Here is a 22,890-nt window from a genome sequence, read left to right on the forward strand (position 1 = left end):
CCAAGTTGACACATAAAATAAATGATCACAATTTTGAAGTTAATCAAAATCATCACATTATTTGATCCATAATATTTTAGTTTGTATCTCTCCAAAGTAGAAATTCTTTTAAAAAGCTGAAGCACAAATATTACCATCACCTTAATGAAATTTTAAAAATTCTGAATTATTTTTGTTTGAATTAGGATCCAAATAAAACCCATACATTGCAATTATAGATATGACTCTGAAGTCTTTTTTCCTCTTTAAAGGTTATGCACATTGCTCGAAATGGGAAATATTGCTTATCTCATGCTTGCCTTCATAGGGTTATTAGCTAGTCTCACATTCAGTACAATTTGTCTTGTTAAGGAGGGATCTCCACTCAGTGTATTTAGAGTCTAATACTTGTACCTAGAGACAAACACTCTGGAACACTCAAAGAAAAAGATCTGTATCCACAAAAGTGTATTTGAGGGCCTCCTCCCCTCCCTGACATCATCTCAAACCACAGAACAGAGGCAGTTGCCTCCTTCTGTATCTTTTACTGGTGACTCCTAAGATCTCGTAAGTGGAGAATCTTAGGCCAACCCTACACATTACCAAAACAACTCTTTGGAAAGATAAAAAGCAAACCAAAAATCATCTATGTCAGGCTTCTCCAACTTTAATCCCAGGAGTTACCTGGGATCTTTTAAAATATAGATTCTGAGATCTAACCCTCCCAGGTGAAGCTGCTGGTCCATACACCATACGCTGAGTAACCTGTGTCTAAACAACTGACTGTTTTGTCTTTATGCCACAATCATTTTTCTTGATTTTTCCTTGGATAATACATAGAAAGCTGTCAGTACAGTGTTTGATACAGAGTCCGCATTTGGTAATCATTCGTTGTTCTTGTTAGGGTTCTTACTATATTAGTTTTTGGGGAATGAAGAAGAGTGGCAATTACAGGAAAGAAGACAGGACTTTGGAAGTGGAGAGGCCTGAAATTCAGACCCCAGCTTTGCCAATTATAAGCTATTTGACCTGAGCAAGGTTTTTAACCTTTCTAAGTCTCCATCCTTTCAAATGTAAAATGGGGAGAAAAACACTCCTCATGGAATTGAGAGCATTCTGTACAGCTCTTTAGAGGAGTAGATGCTCAATAAATGTCATTTTCCTTCCTTTTTCCCTTTTGGATATAGACTTAGGGTTGAATCTTGGTTCTGTCACAACACTATTGTGAGTGTCATTATAATCGCTATGAAATGCAGCTCTTTATCATTATATTTAAAATGGGGGTAATAATTATGAGGATTAAATTAATTGGTGCATGTAAAATGTCTTGATACAGTCCTCTGTCCCCTCCCTTCCTTCACAAAGTGATGCAGTTGGCAAGGCCAACCACGCTCAGACACCAGCTGCGAGAGGGCCCAGTGCTTTCAGTTCCTGTTGACTAGGATCGCCAGGAGGGCTTACGAGAGAAACAAAAATACTCCCAGGCCTCACACCCGGAGATTCCGATTTCATAGGGCTGGGGAGCAGACAGCAGGATTATATTTTATGGTTCCCCAGATGTTCACATAGGCAGCCAGGCTGAGAGTCACTGCTCTAGAAGACAGCAAAGACTTGATCGCTATCAGGTGGCTCTTAGCATTCCTCACATCCGCATAGCACACCACACCTTTTCTACCCCCAGCTACAATCTTTCCGATCATTTCCTCGCACACCCTGCTCTATTTCTGTGCACCCCAGCATGAGGAGACGTGCAGCTTCCACCAGAACGCTACCCTTTTCTTGGCATGTTGCAGTTAGCACTTCCGGAGCGCGTCACAGAGGGCAGGCGGGGCAGGCCATGCTCAGAGCAGCTCCACTCCCGCCCTTCCTGCCCTGGACACAGGATCCCTTTGGGCTCCTGCCTGGGAATGAATGAGACACCTCTCTGGAGACCTTTGTGACATTTGAAGCAAGGACAATCTGTGACATTAGGCAATGTCTACTGTGTGGCAAGAACTTTACTTGTACTATGTCTGCTTTCCTCAGCTCTATAAGGTAGCTTTATTATTAGTAATATCATCATTCCCATTTTTAGAAGAAACTGAGGCAAAGTTAAATAAAATGCCCCAGGTCAAGCACATAGTAGTCTTTGTATTCGAGTAGTCTGATTCTAGAATCTGGACTCTCTCAACCATCTCCTAGGAGGAATTTCAAAATGATGCCCGGCCCACCCATACTAATTGCAGCAGGAGCTCTAAGGGCCAGGTCTGGACATTGGGCATGGGCATGGGCATGGACATTGTTATGGGCTCTTCAAGGGATTCTAATGTGCAGCCAGGCTTGAGAACTGCACGGCGCTATGCCGTTCTGTCTCTCACAGTGACTCCGAACCCGAGAGTCTGTAGAGGCTTAGTTTGTTCCTGTTCCCTTCTTCTCCCTATCTGTTTGCAAGTTTTAAATTCCTTATTTTCATGATGTCAGAGGTCCTGCTTCTGAGTGGTATTCCTGAGGGTGTGGTGGTAAGCTGAATCATGGCACTAAAAGATATCCATGTTCTAATTTCTGGAAATCAAGAATATGTTGTCTTACATGGTCAAAAGGATTTTGCAGGCATGTTTAAGTTCTGGGTTTTGGGATATGGAGATTAACCTGAATTATTCAGGGAGGCCCAGTGTAATCCCAAAGGTCCTCATAACAGCGGGTCAGGAGGATCAGACTTGGGAGAATGGGGGTTGGAGCCAGGGAGAGAGACTGGGAGATGCTGTGCTGCTGGTCTTGAAGGTGCAGGAAGGGGCCTGTTGCCCAGGACACAGGAAGTTTCTAGAAGCTGGAAAAGGGAAGGACAAGAATCATTCCCTGGAGTCTGTAGAAGGAGATGGCCCTGCCAACACCTTGATTTCATGTCAGTGGGACCCATTTCAGACTTCTGATCTCCAGAAGTTTAAGATAATAAATTTGAGTTGTAATTAGTGGTGATTTGTTAGTCCAGCAATAGGAAACTAAACCAGGGGTATTTGGTGTTGTAGAAAATACACTGTCCTCCAGTACAGAGAGTTGGGTTTCTGTTCTGCTTTCTGTCACTTATTGGCTGTGACTATTCTCACAAGTCACCAAATGTCTCTAAGCTCAGCTACCTGTTCTGGGAATTAAAGCCAGTACAACCAGATGTCCTAGAGGGCAACCCCTGGCCAGTGACTCACCTCACAGATGCACTTGCTGCCATAGCCTTGATTCTTCTGCTCAGCTCAGCTCAGCTCAGCACTGAGTTCTCTTCCATATTGCACTGGGTCATTTTGTCACTAGCAGTAATTATCTTGTTTGTTTACTTGTCATAGGCACTTGCTAAAATCAGGAGTCACAATTTCATAGGTTGGGCCTATTTGTTAAAAATTAATTAAAAATAAACAATGAAATGTAAATTTACTGATACTAACAGACTGAGAAATCAGTGTTATTCTGATGACTTTTCTTCCTTTACTGCAATCAGAATTGCAGAATGTTCAGCTATCACCACACTGGTGTCAGACTCTGCTTATGTGATACATTTGTTTTTCACAAGCTGGATTTGAACATCACCCCCATTTTTCCCCCAACTCCCCTTCTGCTATTTGAGGGTGGGCACAGAGCATTGTGTCAAAAAAAGGACCTTTATATGACTGTACCTAGGGTAAATATAATAGTCAGAGATGATATCCATCCCTAAGTGATCTCATGTCTGCATATTTAATGCCAGGTCCGTTTATCCTTAGTAGCAATATTAAACAGCAAAGTTGAATAATTTTTGTGTGAAAGGTTTCTCATGGAACTTGTGCAAACATTTTTTTTCCAAACGATGCTTTGTTTGTTGTATTAGTTGCTGTAATATGTGCTTGATCTTTCTTTAAAGAGTGCACATAATCTTGATTGGACTTACTTTGATACAATAGTTTTGATGTTAAGGGATTTGACCAAGGATCTCCTAGACCAATATTTCTTAACTGGGGAAGGGAGTGTGGTTGTCACAGCTGGGGAAAGGTACTGCTGGCATCTAGTGGACAGAAGCCAGGGATGCTGCTAAACACCTTGCAATGCGTAGAAAAGCCCACCCCTCATTCCCAGCCAAACAAAGAATTATCTGGTCTGAAATGCAGTGATGTTGCTGTTAAGACATTCTGTCCTAGAACAATGTTTCATGAACTTTAATGTACATACGAATCAACTGAGGATTCGGTTAAAATGAGTCTGATTTCGTAAGTCTAGGGTGAGGCATGAGATTTTGCATTCGTAAGTCTAGGGTGAGGCATGAGATTCTGCATTTCCAACAAGCTTCCACTTGATGCAGACACTGCTGGAGGGAGCACCACACTGTGAGTATCAGTGTCCTAGAATTCTTGTTTGTGGTCTGTTTTCTTACTCTGAAAGATAAATTCCATGAGAGCAGGAAATTGTCTGTCTGTCTCATTTCCCCAGTGGCTAAGACTGTACCTGGCACATCATAGTTGTTTAGCAGACGTTTATTGAAAGCATGGATGGGTAGATCGTGGAAAGAGGGAATGAATGAACAAGCAGACAGGCAAGAGCACTAGTTGCTCCCATGCATATCTCTTAGAGGCATTTATTCTAAGGAAAACTGAATTTCCCCTCAATGAGGCCAGAAATTTGCAAAAAGCCTCTCCCAGGGCATGCCAACCTTCCTTAGGTTAAAAATGACCCCTTTTTCTGATGTCTCCCACTGTCCCTTCTGATGCAAGGTGAGGGCCTGTGGTTAATTGTGCTGGGAGTTCTCCAGCACTAGATGTGAATTGGACTGATAATCGGGGGGAAAAAAACAGAGGTCAAACCCTGGCCCCACACCTGAGTTTACCTGGAGGCAAAAGGGCCTAGATCAAATCGTATTTATGTGTGTTTTGTCAGCTGGTGTGGGCGGGGTGAGGAGGAAGTGGGGAACCAGAATAATTTCTTAGAGGATAATCAGGTTAGAATGAATTTTATGGTGTAGCCCCATGGGGGAAAGATGTCCTCTATTGGGCAGCAGGAAGCTGAGGGGCGGGGAGCACTGGGTGCTTGTGTAGTTTGTACACCTGTGAGCTTCAGGAACTCAGAGATTTATTAGCCCCAGCTGGCAAAGCATTTCCTTCTTATTCTTGGCTCCCTGGGCTTTTGTTTATTACCCCTTGTCTTCCACCTTTTTTCATATATGGACATCCAAACCGAAACAAAGTTTGGAATCCGATCTAGGAGTGGCTTTCCTTCTCAAGGTGGTGCCTGTGCTCTTGCAGGGAATTTGCTTAGAATCCCAAGTCCTCCCTGCTGCCCTTGTGAGAATTGGTTGTGGTGGGAAGAAGAGAGAAGGAAAGAGCAGGATGACAGGAAGGGGAGTGAGGAAGAGGCAAGGAAGGCGAGGCCACGAGAACAAGAATACAGGGTGTTCTCTGTGAATAGCCCGAGGATATCCAAAGGTTCATCCAGGTGTCATTGTCACAGAGCTCTTTGGAACAGGCACTCTCCCTTAGTAGCAATGATGCAAACAGACGTGTCAGCATTGTTGATTCAGGTGTGGTCGCAGCATTTGGGCTGAATATTGCTTAGCAAGCTAGTCTGGGCCACTGAGTGCCTGGGGGGCGGGGGTCTGCCTTGAACCAGAGTGAAGTAGCTTTCTTTTCTGGATTGGGAGTGGGTAGAACATACTGGGTCTGGGAGTCATGTCTAAATGGAAGCAGTTCTTCAAGACTGATGCAAGTTCTGCATCTTTGCTGGGCTCTGCAAGGGATTCAGGTTGCCTATAAGGCAAGGTTATCAGAAAGTGAAATTTGTTTGTCACCAGAATGGGTTATTGAGGCACTTGGTGGAATTTCTTTTTCTGGATGTCTTTAAAGAGAAACTAGATTGTTTTCTTATGGGATGTCTTAATGGCTCTGATGCACATCTCTGTCACATCTCTTCTTTGCTCAGAAACATCCAGTTGCTTCTTATTGTCCATAGAATAAAATGTAAACTTCTTAACCTGGCATTCAAGGTCATTTTTATCCTGACTCTAAACCAAGTTTCAGGTCTCTCTCTCTTTTTCTTTTAGAGAAATTACAAAAAACAACAAAACAAATGAAAAGCAGGAGAGTAGGAATATGGAATTTCCTCAATTTGATAATAACTACACAAAACCTACAGTTAACATCATACTTTAATGGTGAGAACCTAGGTACCTTCCTGTTCATACTGGAAACAAGGCAAGGATACCACTGTCATCACTCCTGTTCAACATCACACTGCATTTCTTAGCTAAGGCAGAAAGTCAAGAAAAGGAAATTAAAAATATACAGACTGGGAAGGAAGAAATAAAACTGTTTTTGCTCACAGATTACATAATTAACTGTGTAGGAAATCTCAAAGAATCAAAGAGAAACAAACAAACAAAAAACCCTCCTGGAACTAATAAATAATTATAACAAGTTTGTAAGATACAAAATTAATATATAAAATTCAACTGTTTTTCTACACAGCAGCAATGAACAATTGGAGTTTGAAATTAAGAACACATCATTTACATTAACACCAAAAAAAGAAAGAAAAGAAAGGAAATACTGTATTATAAATCTAACAAAATATGTACAAAATCTATGTGAGGAAAACTACAAACCTCTTATGCAGGAAATCTACGATCTAAATAAATGGAGAACTATTCCATGTTTATGCATAGGAAGAATCAACATTGTTAGGATGTCAGTTCTTCCCAGGAAAGCTGGTGATGTAAATCAGTCCAAGTTTGAAGGCCTGAGAACTTCAAGCCCTGCTGGTGTAAGCCTTAGAGTCCAAAGGCCCAGGAACCTGGAGGAACTATAAACTCTGAGGGCAAGAGAAATTGGATGTCTCAGCTCAAGAAGAAAGCAAATTTGCCCTTCCTCCACCTTTTTGTTCTATCTGGCATCTAAGTGGTTTAAAGATGCCCACCAATGCAGTCTTCTTTACTTAGTCCACAGATTCAAATGCCAATCTCGTCTGGAAATGCCCTCACAGACATGCCCAGAAATAATGTTTTCCCTGCTATCTGGGCATCCCTTAACCCAGTCAAGCTGATGCATAAAATTAACCATCACATTCACATGCAAAGAAATGAATCTAGACATAGACATCTTTTATAAAAATTAACTCAAAATGGATCATAGACCTAAATGTAAGACACAAAACTATTAAACTTCTAGAAGATAACAGAAGAAAAATCTAGAAAACCTTGGCTATGACTGGCAAAGAGTTTTAAAATACAATATCAAGAGCATAATTCATGAGAAAATAAATATATAAGTTAGACTTCATTAAAATTAAAAGCTTCTGGTCTTTGAAAAATATCGTTAAGGGAATGAAATGATAAACCATAGACTGGGGGAAATAAAAGACTTGTATATAAAAAATATAAAGAATTCTTAAAACTCAACAACTAGAAAACAACTGAATTAAAAAGTAAGCAAAAGATCTGAACAGACACCTTACCAAAGAAGGTATACAGAAGATAAATAAGTGTATAAAAGGATGGTCACCTTCATATGTCATCAGGGAATTGCAAATTAAAAAAACAATGAGATAACAGTATACGCCAATTAGCAATGCTAAAATTGAAATACTGACAGTGCGAAATACTGGTGAAGATGTGGAGCACCAAGTACTCTCATTCATTACTAGTGGGAATGTAAGATGGCACAGCTAGTTTGGAAGACAGTTTGGCAGTGTCTTACAAAGCTGAACATTGTATTACCCTATGATTCAGAATTGTACTGCTTGATATTTACTCAAATGATTTGAGAACTTATGTCCACTCTTCATAATTCCAAAACATGGAGGCAACCAAGATGTCCTTTAGTAGGTGAGTGGATTAAAAAAACTGTGGTACATCAATACAGTGGAACATTATTCCATGATAAAAAGAAATGAGCTCTCAAGTTACAAAAAGACATGGACAAAACTTAAAAGCATATTGCTAAGTGAAAGGAGCCAATGTGCAAAAGCTGTATACTGTATGATTCCAAGTATATGACATTTTGGAAAAGGCAAAACTATCGAGATAGTAAAAAGATCAGTGATTTCCAGGCGCGCAGGGGAGGGAGGGAGGGATAAATAGGTAGAACACAGGGATTTTGATGGCATATTGTGTATGATATAGTGTAATTATGGATAAATGACATTATGCATTTGTTAAAACCCATAGAACTATAAAACTCTAAAGTTATCTCTGATATAAATTATGGTCTTTAGTTAACAATCTATAAATATTGGTTCATCAGTTGTAACAAATGTACCGTACTAATGCAAGATATTAATAATTAGGAAACTGTGAGGGATGGACAGAAATGACACATGGAACTCTGAAATTTCCACTCAATTTTCTGTAAATTTAAAACTACCCTAAAAAATAAAGTCTATTACTTTTTAAAAATAGTGAGAAGCACAAAAAATAATATGGCAAATGCCTGTATTCCAACTGTGCAGAACTCACATTTTGTATTATTTGCTTTTCAAGTTTGTCTTTCATTTTGTATTATTTTCTTCAAGTTTGTCTTTCTTTTAAATAAAAAGAAATAAAATATTACAGTTTAAGTATTCCTTGACACCCCTCAGTCTGTTCCCCTTTATCTTCCCTAAAAAACCACCTTCCTTAGTGTGTATCGCTACAATGTCTCTTTTGTACTCTTGTATTCATGTATGTAGGTGAGCAATCAATAGTATTACTTTTCAAGTGTTTAAAAATAGTACCTAAATTGCATCAAAGTTTATCAGAATTTCACAATGTACATTTTCCACTCAACCTAATGCTTTAAACATCTATCCATGTTGTGAAGTACAGATCTACCTCTTTTATTTTAAAAAAATATTTTAACTGTAGTGTCATATTCTGCCGTATGTATGTTATATCATGCTACTTATTCATTTTTCTATTGATAGATGTTCAGATTAATTCCAATTTTATGCTACTATGACCAATGTAGAAATTAGCTTCTTTTTTTTTTTTTTTTAAACATATACTAGAGAATTTGTATAATAGTTTTTCTGGGGTACATAGTACAAATTGAATTTCTGGATTACAGGGCAAGTGCACTTTCAACTATCTTAGCTACTACCAAAATCTTGCCAGAGTAGCAATGCCAATTTAAACTTTTCTGAGTGTATGAGTGTTCCTGTTTCCTTATACCTTCACCAACACTTGATATAATAGATCTTTTTAATTTTTCCTGTTAAATAGGTAATAATTACCTTTTTAATTTTTTTAAATTTTTTAAAATTTCAGCATATTAGGGGTGTACAAATATTTAGATGATATAATTGCATTTGCCCCACTTGTGGCAGACTTCAAGCGTGTCCATCCCGAGACAGAGCACACCACACCCATTAGGTGATATAATAGATGAAAATGACAATTATCTGTTTTTAACTTAGTTTTCTTTGATTTCTAGCGAATTGAGCATCTTTTCATATAATTGTTGGACATTAGAGTTTTGTCTGTGTTGAATTGTCTATTATACTTCCCCCACTAATAGGGGGAGCAGTTTTTCTTTTTCTTTCATTTTCTTTTTATTTAAATAGATTTATGGAGTACAAGTGGGTTTTTTTGTTACATGGCTGAATTACATAGAGGAGAAATCTATGCTTTTAATATATCCATCACCCGAATAGTGTACATTGTACCCAATAGGGAATTTTTCATCCTGCATCCCCCTCCTAATCTCTGAGTCTCCAATGTCCATTAAATCACTCTGTATGACCATGCATACTCACTGCTTAGCTCCCACTTCTAAGTGAGAACATGAGGTATTTTGTTTTTTGTGCCTGGGTTACTTCACTTTGAATAATGGGTTGCAATTCTATCCACGTTGCTGCAAAAGACATTATTTCATTCTTTTTGATGGCTTGGTAGTAGTCAATGGTACACATATACCACATTACCTTTATCCACTCCTCACTGGGTAGGCACTTATGCTGGTTCCATATCTTTGCAATTGTGAATTCTGCTACGATAAACATGGGTGCAGGTGTCTTTTTTATAAAATGATTTCTTTTCCTCTGGGTAGATAGATCTCCAGTAGTGGGATTGCTGGATCAAATGGTAGGTCTACTTTTAGTTCTTTGAGAAATCTACATACTGTCTTCCATAGAGGTTATAATAATTTACATTCCCACCAACAGAGTATTAGTGTTCACTTTCAGAGCATCCAGGCCCCATCTATTGTTTTTTGACTTTTCTACAATGGCCATTCTGACAGGGTAAGGTGGTATCTCATGGTGGTTTTAATATGCATTCCCCTAATGATTAGTGAGGTTCAGCATTTTTTCATATTTTTTTTTGACATTTGTTTCTCTTCTTTTGAAAAATGTCTGTTCATTTCTTTTCCCACTTTTTAATGGGGTTATTTATTTTTTTCCTTGCTGATTTGTTTGAGTTCCTTAAAAATTCTAGATATTAGGCCTTTCTCAGATGTATAGCTTATGAATATTTCCTACCAGTTTGTAGGTTGTCTGTTTACCCTGTTGATTATTTCTTTTGCTGTGCAGAAGCTTCTTAGTGTAATTAAGCCCCATTTATATATTTTTGTTTTTGTTGTATTTGCTTTTGTGGTACTAGTCATAAGTTCTTTACCTAGACCAATGTCAAGGATAGGTTTTCCTAAATTTTCTTCTAATATTTTTATAGTTTTAAGTCTTTAGTTTCTTTAGTCTTTAGTCTATAGTTTCAAGTCTTTAGTTTATAGTTTTAAGTCTTTAATCCATCTTGGCTTAATTTTAGTATATAATGAGAGATAGGGATCCAGTTTCATTCTTCTGCATGAGGCTATCCAATTCTCTCAGCACCATTTACTGAATAGGGTGTCCTTTCCCCACTGTATACTTTTGTTGGTTTAGGTATTTGGGTTTATCTCCGGGTTCTCTATTCTATTCCATTGGTCTGTGTGTCTACTTTTAAAGCAGTATTATGCTGTTTTATTTACTATAACCTTGTAGTATAATTTGAAGTCAGGTAATCTGACTCCTCTAGATTTGTTCTTTTTGTTCAGCATTGCTTTGCCTATTCATGCTCTTTTTGGGTTCCATATAAATTTTAGGGTTGTTTTGATAGGAATTGCATTGAATTTGTAGATTATTTTGGACAGTATGGACATTTTAACAATATTTTCTTCTAATCCATGAGCATGGAATGCTTTTCCATTTGTTTCTGTCATTTACACTTTCTTCATCAGTGTTTTCTAGTTCCCTTGTAGAGATCCTTTACCTCATTAGTTAAGTATATTCCAAAGTATTTCATTTTTTTGCAGCTATTATAAATAGGAGTGAGTTCTTGATTTGATTCTTAATTTTTTTTTTTTTGAGACAGAGTCTCACTTTGTTGCCCCAGGCTAGAGTGATTGCCCTGGGGTGAGCGTCAGCCTGGCTCACAGCAACCTCAATCTCCTGGGCTCAGCGATCCTACTGCCTCAGCCTCCCGAGTAGCTGGGACTACAGGCATGTGCCACCATGCCCGGCTAATTTTTTTTTTGTATATATATTTTTAGTTGGTCAATTAATTTCTTTCTATTTTTGGTAGAGACGGGGTCTCGCTCAGGCTGGTTTCGAACTCCTGACCTTGAGCAATCCGCCCGCCTCGGCCTCCCAAAGTGCTAGGATTACAGGCGTGAGCCACCGCGCCTGGCCTTAATTTTTTAAAATTATCTTTTTAGTGAATTTTTCATTCATATCCTCATTTTTTTTTTTTTTTTGGTTTCTTTGTTGGTTTTCAACTTTCTCTTTGATCCCATTGAGCTTACTTGTGATCCATACTTAGAATTCCATATCTGACATATCAAAATTTCCTTTTGGTTGAAATCTATAGCTAGAGAGTTAGTGTGATCCTTTGGGAGTCTATAGCTAGTGTGATCCTTTTGAAGTCTATAGCTAGAGAGTTAGTGTGATCCTTAGTGTCAAAGGAGCCTGTGTTTTTTTCATATTGCCAGAGGTCTTATGCTGATTCCTTATAATCTGGAACCTCTTCCCTGAACTTAAAATAGCTTTGTGGTTCACCTATTCTTCTCTGCCTGGAACTCTGCTGCTCAATGTAGAGAGGGATAGATAGGTATACTGCCTTTCAGCTTGTGCAAGAAGGTGTCCACTGTGTTGCTGCCGGTGATTTCGGTCATTTGGACCTCAGACCCCTGGGAGGCTGTTCAGGTGCCAGCAGTGGTGGTCTGTGTTAGGTAATCCCCAGATCCAAGGCCCCTGGATTGCCTTGTGTCCTGGAGGGGACCAGATGGAGACCAAGCTGGAAAACTTGCTCTCAAGCTTCCCTGAGATCAGGGGCTGGCTGCGGTAGTGATGGGTGGGGTGACCTGCTCTGGAAGAATGCTTAGGCAGGAGAAGGGGTTGATACACTGTGAGCCTACAACAGGAGGGGCTCCTCTTGATGAGATTGGTAGAAGCAGGCAGCTGTGGAGCACATGCTGTTCACATCTCCCTCTGTCAGCCATGATATTGGTCTCTATTTTTCAGAGGCACAAAAGTGTCCAGATTCCCAGCACCCACCCTAACCAAGCTGCAGCAGAGGTGATGGGGACAGCTCAATCCACTGCATGCAAAGCTACCAGACTAGCTGTGGACTATAGCTGAAATGCTCTTGCAGGGGAGGTGTGGTTGTGGCAGGGACTTGCCTCCAGGAAGGGTAGGCTCCTTCCAGAAGAGATAGGCAGCTTGGAGAGAAGACTGCTAGCCCTGACCTCACTCAGGGGAGCTGGTAGTTTTAGTTCTTGAGGAACACCAAAGTGCTCGCTGTGGCTTTTTAGAGGGAAGGGAGTGCACCTCAGTTTCTGTGGAATCCTGGGTATGACAGGTGCTCTGTTAGAGGCAGAGCACAGTGATCAGTGTACTAGTGGGAGTGTACCCCCATGCAAGCCTAGATCTGGCCATCTTGCAGCATACCTGTTCCAAAAGCTTGTGTCTTGGTTATAGAGGTGGCTATTTCTGCAGCACTGGGTAGTTTGAGATGGGGAGGTCCTTGTCCCCAGGTCCCTTCCTGGGCTGTCCGGCTTTAAACTCCCAAAATGGTACCTTAGGCCTGTGACTGGAGAGGGTGGAGCCTCTTCCAGACAAACAGTGTGCAGGGAGTGCCATCCACTTGCATCTATCTCAGTCTCACTGCAGCTTGTAGCGAGTGGTGGGGATTGTTCTAGGAATAGGTAGGAGAGCTTGGGCTTCCCTGTTCCTCTTCAGCTGGGCCAGGCTGCACTTGCACCAATCTGAACTGAGCCTGAGGGCAAAGAGTTGCCCAGCTTTAAACTCCCAAACTGGCTCCTTGAGTCTGTCACCAGAGAGGGTGGGGCCCCTTCCAGGGGGCGAGATGCTGGTGAATACTGTTCATTTCTGTCTTGGTCTTACTGCAGCTTGTAGCAGAGTCGTGGTAATTGTCCACGACTTCCCTCCTCCCTTCTCAGCTGGGTAGGACTGTGTCAGCCTGAATTTAGGCCAAGGACAGGTTTCTGTCTGGCTTCAAACTCCTGAAATGGTGCCTTATGGCCGGAGAGGGCAGGTGCCTTCTCAGGCAGGCTGTTTGAACCAGAATCTATGGGGAGTGTTGTCTGCTCAAGGCTGGGTCCACAGCAGGATGGTGAGCACCATCCAAGATATGTGCTGGAAAGGTTCGTTTCCATGCCTCTCCCCAAGCAGGCCGGGGCTGCAACTGTATGAAGCCCAACTCAGTGCAAGGACGGGCATGTCCAGTGTCAAACTAACAAAATGACACCTTGGACCTACAACGAGAATGTCTGAAACACCACCCAGACAGGCAGAATCAGTGAGAAACTGTGGAGAATGCTGCCCACTCACTCTCAGTCTTGACTGCAGCCCACGGTGGGGCAGTGGACACCTTCTCAGGGCTGTGTGGGAGCACCTGGCTTCTCTGTCCCTCCTCAGAGCCTTGCAGTGGCTACAGGTGTGTCCCTGGTTCCCTGATGTCTGGCTCTCAGAATGGCATCTGGCTCAAGCTCTCTAGGTCAGATGCCTGTGTAATTCCTCGCGAGTTCCCTTTAGGGAACAATGTCTCTGTGTAATCCCCAAGCATCTCCTGTGTAAGACCTGAGAAATGTGTGGGTCAGGGGTTCTCTTGTAACCAAGGCTGTAAAAGCTCCTCTGAGAAAGTGGAGTCCTGGTGGCTCCTCTCTTAGTGTTTCACAACATCCAGGATCTTCTCCCAGCTGTTAGCCGGCCCCAGCTGGAAAGCTGCCCTGATCCCTCTGCTTACCCCCTTTTGTTGCTTCCCGTTGCTCCCCTGGTGGATCCTAGCATCCTCTCCTGGCAATAGGTTTGAAACATGAGAGTTGCTTACTGTTCTGCTTCTCTCTGAGGAGGAGGCACATACCACCTGTGTCTAGTTGGCCATTGTGATCCTAATCCTAGTTTTTCTTTATTCTACACTGATTCCTAATTTAAAAGTTACATTTTGGCCACTCACCCTTTGTCAGTTATAGTTATTTCAAATACCTTTTCTGTCTGTCGTGTGTTTTTTTAACTCTGTGCTACCATTATGGGAGAGGTATAAGCTCAAGAATGGGTATGAAACCCAGTTCCAATACTTTACATCAGATGATTTTAGATATTTTACTTAATCTCTGATTGCATCTCAGTCTCTTCATCTGTAAATGGGGGTAATAATAGTATCTATCAGAGGCTTTTTGTGAGGATTAAATGAGTTAAAATGCAGAGAGTTACATGAGTTGAGAGTGGTACACAGAGAGCTAGCTAATATTTTGACATATAGGAGTCTTAAGGGTTTTTGGGGGCTGTTATTCAAGGTAGATTTGAATATTTTTTGCTTTTATACAAGATAAAATTTTAATTCCATCTCACATGAAATTAGATATTCAGGGTTTGAATGGTAGATCTGCAAAGTCTTTAGAAATAAGCCTCTTTCAAGTTCACTATTCCTACTCCTTGGATATGGGCCTTATCCTTATAATCTGAGATAGTTGTTAAAGCATTAATCATCACAACCATATTTCAGGCTTCAGGAGAGAAGAAGGGCAGAAGTAGTGTCTGTTCCCTTCTTTTCAGATCAGCTTTATTAAAGTATAATTTACATGCAATAAATCTTACCCCTTTTAACTGTCTAATTTGATATGTAATTTTTGTCACAATCAATATATAGAATATTCCTATCATCTAATAACCTTTGTAGTTACCCCTTCCTTTTACCTTCAGGCAACCACTGATCTGCTGTTACGACAGTTTTGTCTTTTCTAGTATTTGATATAAATGGAAGTATGCAATAGGTACTCTTTTGTGTCTGGTTTGTTTGACTAAGCATAATGCTTTTGAGATTTGTCTAGGTTTTTGCATGTATCAGTAGTTTGCTCCTTTTTATTGCCGAGATGTATCACACAGTTTGTTCATTCATTCACTAGTTGATGGGCATTGGGTTATTTCCAGGTTTTGGTTATTATGAATAAAAGCTACTATGAGTATCCATGTATAAATCTTTGTGTGGGCATAATTTTCATTTCTCTTGGGTAGATACTTAGGAGTGAATTTACTAGGTCGAATGGTGAGTGTATGTTTAATGTTATGAAAAATGACAAGCGGCTTTCCAATGGGGCTGTATCATTTTGTGTTCCCACATGCAGTGTATAAGAGTTCTAGTTGGTCCACATCCTTACCAATACTTGGTATTGTCAGCCTTTTAAAATTTAGCCATTCTAGTGAGTATATATTGGTATTTATTATTTTAATTAGTATTTCCTAAATGACTAATGATATTGAACATCTTTTAATGTGACTATTTGCCATTTGTATGTATAAGTTTTAAGTTTTGATCTGGTCAGACTTCTCAGTCTTCATTATTCTGCATTTTGTATTTTGTTTAAATATTTCTTTCTTATCTCATGGTCATAAGGACATTTTCAAATATTTTCTTTGAAAAATTTTAAAATTGGATTTTCACAATTAGATCTTTAATCCACCTGGAATTTATTTTTGAATCTGGTATGAATAGGGAATCTCATCTAATTTGCATTCATGCATAGAAACTTAGTTGTAGTAACACTATTGTTACTACATGGATTTTTAATTTGTATTGTCATTTCTATCACTTACCAACTTCTTATATATATAAGGGCTCTAGCTGTATTTTCTAGTTCTCCCTTTTAGCTACACCTTTCAAATCCTACTCATTGGTCAAAGTCCAGCTCAAATGGTCTTTAAAATCTTCCAGAATCCTATTGTATATCTCTCTCCCTCTCTTGAATTAAATGAAGAGGCTCAGTGCACTTATAGCATTTTCATGCTTTACTGTCAACCTTAACTCATCTTTTTGGGATCACAGTCACTACTGTGTCTGTCTTCTTTATCCTGCCAGACTGTAAGCCCTTGTCAGTATATTAGCTTACAAGGTAAAAGGGCCTTTGCAGATGTGATTAAATCAGCAACCTCCTGATAAAGAGATTATCGGGGATTATCCAGATAGGCCCCATCTAATCACATGGGTCCTTAAATTTGGAGAACCTGCAGAACTGCAAGAGAATAAATTTGTTTTGTTTTAATGTACTAACTTTGCAGTAATTTGTTACAGTAGCAATTGAAAAGTGATGCATTTTGTCCCTATGGTACTCAGTCATTGTTCATTGACTTGGACTATGAAACAACATGAACCTTGAAGTAATGGAATGACATCTACAAGTTTCTACCACATCACTCACATTCAGTCTGATGCTCATCACTAGCATCTAGACATTTGTCAATCTGCAGCAAATGAAGTCATTGTAGCTACTCAGCCCAGCCTTCCTTGTTATTGGCAGCCATGTATACTACAACTTTGCTGTAGTAGTAAATATTAGTAAATATTCTTGGTGATGTGCAAAACGTCACCTGTTTTACATATGTGCTGACAGCTCAATGGTAGAAAGGACCAGAAAGAGATGCCTTTTCCCTATGGTATTTAACTTACTCAAAGATACTTGATTGAAACTGTTCAATAGGGCCGTTGGGAAAACTTTTCTAGTCTTTGTCCTTATCTAGGGGAACAGTGTGGGATTTGGAGTCTGGAATCCTGGCTCTGGTCTTTATTATAAACTCTGTAACTTAGAGTAGGTCACTAAATCTCTTGGAGCCTCAGTTTCCTCATAGTTATGGTGGAGACACTAATATGGTTGACTCTTGAAAATGGGGGAGTTGGGGTGCTGACCCCCTCATGCAGTTGAAAATCCAATAACTTGGCTTCCAGAAACTAAACTACTAGCAGCCTTATCTTGACTGGAAGCCTTACCTGTAACATAAACAGTTGATTAACATATAGTTTGTATGTTATATGTGTTATATACTATAATTTTACAATAAAGTAAGCTACAGAAAAGAAAATGTTACTAAGAAAATCACCATGTCGAGCAGGCTGAGGAGGAGGAAGGAGAGAAGTGGTTAGTCTTGCTGTCTCAGGGGTTGCAGAGATGGAAGAAATTTTATGTATAAGTGGACTCATGCAGTTCGAACTCATACTGTTCAAGGGTCAGTTTTACTTCCTTGAGTTGTCTCAAAGACAAAATAAACAGATGTATGAAAAGTTATTAGCACACAGTAGGTATTTAATGAATGCCTTCCTTCCCATGTCAAGATCACTACTAACAGAAACAGTCCAGATTTCTACTTACTTTGAAGAGCTCCTTACAGGCAGGTGATGCAACATAACATTTGTTCTTACCTTTTTTATTTTTTTAAGATAAAAGTCTTTGGATTGCCTCATCTTGTCTTGTATTTTGAAGTTTAGAGTTGTGTTTGTCATTTTAGATGTTTGGTTAAGAATAGCTCATGTGCCATGAATGGTTTTAGCTATTTAAAGATTGAAAGGGGTTGCTGGTGGGAACAAGGGGCAGAGGTATGGACTAGATCAAAAGAAGATAAAGCAAAACATTAATATATAGAGTCATAGCACTTTAGAGTGGTTCTTTTCTTTCTGACAGGGCCAGATGGTCATGCTGGCCTTGGGAGCAGCAGTTGCTGATCCATCCCTCTCTGCCCACATAGTAGGTCCAGTGTAAGTGATCACATTAAGGATTATTACTCTGACAGGAGGATAAATGGCCTCTTGGCTATGGAGATAGGTAAGTCGTATTTAAATCTAAGGGTCCTTGTACCACTATACTTGTCTCTACATACCCATTCAAATAGAATTCCTGCATCTTGGCAGCATTGTCTACAAAAAGAAGGGGCACTCATTCTCTTATTGTTGGGAGGCTGGGCTGGCTGGGCTGAGAGAGACTGAGAAACCCTCTGACAGACCAAAGCTCCCGTTTCTGCTTTCTTGCCTCCACTGAAGCCACTCTCCACTGTTGAGATGCTTCCTTCCCACTGCCCCTGGCCTCAGTGGGCCCTCCTCCACTACACTGCTTTAGAACGACCCCTCCACCATGCACCCATCTCAGATGGAGCCCCCCTCCCACTCTTAGGCATGCCAGTCATCTTAACAACTCTCGTAGAATTGTAACTAGTTTATTAGTTAAGATCTAGTATAGATTTCCATTTTTTGGGTTTCTTGAATCAATTGTAAGCTTTCTATTGTGAGCAAGGGCTGTATTCATTCTGCAATGGGTGCCTCAGGTGCCTGAGGGGCTGCTGTGCAAGGCACGTAGATGAGGCTACCTTCCAGATTCTTTGTGCTGTGTGGCGGACCTACAGCAGTGTTTTTTTCACCATCTTTTCTTATTCCTGTGACTCTGGCTTTGGCCATGCCTTCAACCCCAGCACCTTTAGCAATCTCTTGCTTAAGGCACAGCATGTTAGAAAATGGATTATCTTCTTAAGACTTAGAGAACATGATCTATTATGTTAGTGCTGCTGGAATCATTCCCTTCCTCTTCTGTCCTCAGGGACAGAAGAGGTAACATGCTTCTCTGGCTGTGGTTCTCAAAGCAGTTGGTGCATGGCTGAGGCTGGTGGCCTAGTAGGTGAGATGACAAGGTGAGTCTTACCTGGAGCTGCTCTGTGACACAATGTTTGGATAGGGAGGCCGGAGGTTAAAAGGGTGTATCCCCTGGATTTAAATGCATTGTGACATAGTGTGAAGGTTTATTTGCTCATGCTGGAAAGACAAACTCAGTGATTTAGTCTGAAAGGAGGAAGAGTAGGCAGTTTTAGACCTAGGGCCAGTCAGCATCTGCTTTTCCCTCTGGAGTCTGGAACCATTATAAGTTGTTGAGAGAAGACAATTGAATTGGACTTTACATTGAACAACGTGTGAAGGTAAGGATAATTTAACTAAGAAAACCCATTCAAAACAGTTGAATTTGGGGAGAGAAAGTGCTGGTGCAGAATGATGGAGAATCAAGAAATATGAAGGGTACATATAAATGCTTGTGTAGCTTTGCTCTGAGTGTTAAGGCAAATTGTAAAGTGAAGCTCAAGAAATATTTCAAATTTGTTTGGTGTATTAGAATTTACATACATATCTTAAAATACGAGTCACTAAGACTTAAGAATGCTTTATTTTGGTGGTGGCTCTAGATGAAATTTTAGTTTAGGTTTTTTTTTCTTTTTGTAATAGTGGTATTCATTTTATATTGAAGTTAGGTATTTGGTTGAGATTCCACCAAGAAAATTGTTGAATCCCTTTATCTGGGGTGCTTTGAATTCTCTCCTCTTTCTGTGTATAGACCTGATTCTGATTTCCACGGCTGTAATGCCTGGAAATTGACACCTAGCACCTGTGTTTAGATCTTAGGCTCTGCCCAATGTTATTTCTAATTCCTAGAGTTTTAAAATATTTCCCTTTTGTGTGGTAAGTGAGTTTATGTTTTTCTTGTCTTCACTCCAGAGGATAATGTATGGTGTCCTTATGAGTGGAGGGCATCTTTGGATGGGGTCGAAATAAGAATTTTTTTTTTTTTTTTAAGACAGAGTCTCACTTTGTTGCCCAGGCTAGAGTGAGTGCCGTGGCGTCAGCCTGGCTCACAGCAACCTCAATCTCCGGGGCTCAGCGATCCTACTGCCTCAGCCTCCCGAGTAGCTGGGACTACAGGCATGCGCCACCATGCCCGGCTAATTTTTTGTATATATATTTTTAGTTGGTCAATTAATTTATTTCTATTTTTGGTAGAGACAGGGTCTCGCTCAGGCTGGTTTCGAACTCCTGACCTTGAGCAATCCGCCCGCCTCGGCCTCCCAAAGTGCTAGGATTTACAGGCGTGAGCCACCACGCCCGGCCCGAAATAAGAATTTTTAGGATGAATCACATCTGGAAGCCAGCGATTCAGTCTTGTAGCCAATCATGTTAGGTCTGGGTGAGCCACTTTCCCCAGGAGGTTTCAGTGGTGGATCAGGCAGGGAGGATGCTGAGGAAGGGCCTTCTTGTTTCCTACCTTGGTGCTTTCCCTGGTTTCTATCGGCTGCCCACAAGTATGTTCTACTTTGTGGGTGAGGAAAGCCCTGCGCTCTCCTTCAGAGGAGAATGTGTCTGCCCTTTGGGTTTAGCTCTAATCAAACTCCATGCTACCGTCCTAGTCTTTTCCAAGCAGTAAGCTGCACCTGCAGGCAGTAATAGAGCAGGGAAATGCAGGTGGATGTATGGGTAATGGCTCTAGCAGACAAGAGTGAGTGATGGTTGGGAAGCTGGGCAGTTTTTTTTTCTCACAATGAAAGTGAGGTAAAATGAATGCCATTTTCATTACTAGGGATAATTGGGTCTGTTTGCTCCCTTAGACAGGCAAATATAGCAAGCCTGCTTTGACTTTCTGTTGTTTGAATCTTTTAAACACAGAAAGATTGGAAACATCAGATTGTTTCTGATTAAAAGGTTGAAGATACAGAAGTTTTATAATTAAAGTAGGAAGAAGGACTCATTTTTTTCCCCCACTCTGATCAACTCTTATCCTTCTTTGACTACTCCCGATTGCCACCTTATGACATCCCAGTGCAGAGAGATACTGATCCTTTCAGCTTTTGGGGCAGCAGGAGCCTCTTAGCTGGTCATGGGGGTGGGTCAGAAGGACCATTTGGCCTAGAGCTGAATATTCAGGCAGGGCCAAGATTTTAAAATTTCATGCTGTCTACAACATAGGTAATATGTTCATATGTATAGTAAAAATATTTATTAGGTAATTCTAAACATTTAAAAACAAACGCAATTTTTGCTTACTCTATTTTGGCATTTTCTCCCTTTTTTAATATACCAGGGTCCTTGAAAAAAATGGAAATGATCCAGGTCCCTAACCCCTGTGAGGCCCTAATTGCCTGCTGCGAAGGCTCTCACAATACAATAATGGTCATAGAGGCTCATGAGGAGGGCAGACCTCAGTGACTGAAAACATGAAGAATTTACTAAAGTGAATACTAAGTGTTTTGGGGAGGTGTAACAGGCCCCTCCCAAGCAGGTGAAATGAAGGGGCTGGGGGAGATCAGCCCCTTCTACTAGGGGAGGAGGGGGTCGGGAGGGTTGATGTTAGGCAGTAGACATGATATGTCCTAATAACCAATTAGTTTTAGGGAAATAGCCAAACTCTATGATGATTTTCATATTTTAAGGTTGTGCAAGGGGTGAATGGCAGTGTTGTCAACCAAAATATGTACTTGGGAAAATTTATTTTCTAGCAGTGGGTGTGTAGATAAGATGACTGATTTGGAAGCATGTTGTGTATGAATGGCCTTTGAAACATCAGAGTAGAGATATTTTATAAATATATGATCTTGTATTACAAAAGCACTTAGTTACTCTTGTCAATTTAGAACCTCATAGAATATAAGGCACTATATAGGCCCAATGGGGAATAGAAAGAATAGATTTTATGACTCCTCCTTTCAAGTTTATTGTCTAATTGCAGTCAAGGTTTTGATAACCACACAAGATGCCAGTAACCCTCCAGACAACAGCAAGAGAAATGTTATAGGCAGTACATGAATGATTGCCAAATGAATTGTATAGATGCATCTTGCTTTTCTATAGTTACTATCCAAGTGGAATTGTTCATTTGGTTTTACTTCTGTTTTACTCTGGTAGTGTGAGATGGTTTGAGGATGGCATGAGCTTATTTAATAGTACTGTGAGTTATTAATACCTGATTTGGAGTAATAATTTTATTAATAATTTTGTTAGGATGGGGACAGTTATTTGTCACATTTTACAGAAGAGGAAACTGTGGCACTGAGAGGTTAACCTTCCTAGAGTCTTATAAACAATAAATGATAAAGACACTTTCCCTTATTTTGTCATCCTAATTTTTGTCACTAAATATGTCCCCTATCATTTAAGTAAATATATCCCCTATCATTTAAGTTATTTGGAAAGCTTATTTATATGGGTTGCATTATTTATTTAATCATTATCCTAATACATATATTTCCAATTGTGTCTTCAGGATAAATCCTACAAGTGGGCTTCCTGTACTAAGAAATAGAAAATATTTAAGACTCTTTAAATCATATAAAATTATTTTCCACGAAAGTTAAAAAAACTTTACAGATTGGATGCATTTTTCAATCCCATGTAGAAGTGTTTTGCAATCCTATATGGTTGTCTAAACCAAAACAAATAGGAGAACTCAAAAACACTGGTCAAAGGTTGTGATTAGAATAATAAATCAGAGATTGTCAGAGGAGGAAGGAACTCCAGGTACCTTCTAGTCCCAAGCCCTCCTTTTATTAACTAAGAACTAAGGTTAGAGAGCTTAGGGGACATGCCTCAAACTACACCACTAAAGGCAGTTAGGACAAGAACCTGAGCTTAGCATTATGTGAAATATTGAGTCTGAATCTCTTAGACAGTTTGGATGATTCAAGGGTGTCCTGAAATGTCCATCTGGGGTCTTGAGTAGAGGTCTAAGGGACTTTTAGTGTTTGGGTCAGCTTCACAGTTTACCCCTAAGCTTCAGTGTGTCAGAGGGGTAGGGAAGTAATGCAGAGGGGTCTGTCCTGAACTGAGAAGCCCCATATTCACCCACAGAGATAAAGGCGTCTGCTGGGTCAGGGGCGATTCTGAAA

At 40.2% G+C, this 22,890-nt stretch overlaps 1 protein-coding gene across 5 annotated transcripts in view; it reads left to right on the forward strand.

Annotated features, from left to right (window-relative positions):
• LOC105859377 (transmembrane protein 45A-like) overlaps positions 1-22,890 on the forward strand; it is an 88,838-nt gene that overhangs the window by 38,794 nt on the left and 27,154 nt on the right. Inside the window, exon 2 of one of the 5 annotated variants that reach the window (XM_076001212.1) lies at positions 18,789-18,879. The exons of 3 other annotated variants lie outside the window; for them this stretch is intronic. The gene's annotated coding sequence lies outside the window, so the exon portion shown is untranslated. Of the gene's footprint in view, positions 1-4,280; positions 4,305-18,788; positions 18,880-22,890 lie in introns of those variants that run through there. One more of the 5 variants, XM_076001214.1, reaches the window with a different exon arrangement.

Source organism: Microcebus murinus, chromosome 1 (assembly GCF_040939455.1).
Source record: "Microcebus murinus isolate Inina chromosome 1, M.murinus_Inina_mat1.0, whole genome shotgun sequence".
Taxonomy (NCBI): Eukaryota; Metazoa; Chordata; class Mammalia; order Primates; family Cheirogaleidae; genus Microcebus; species Microcebus murinus.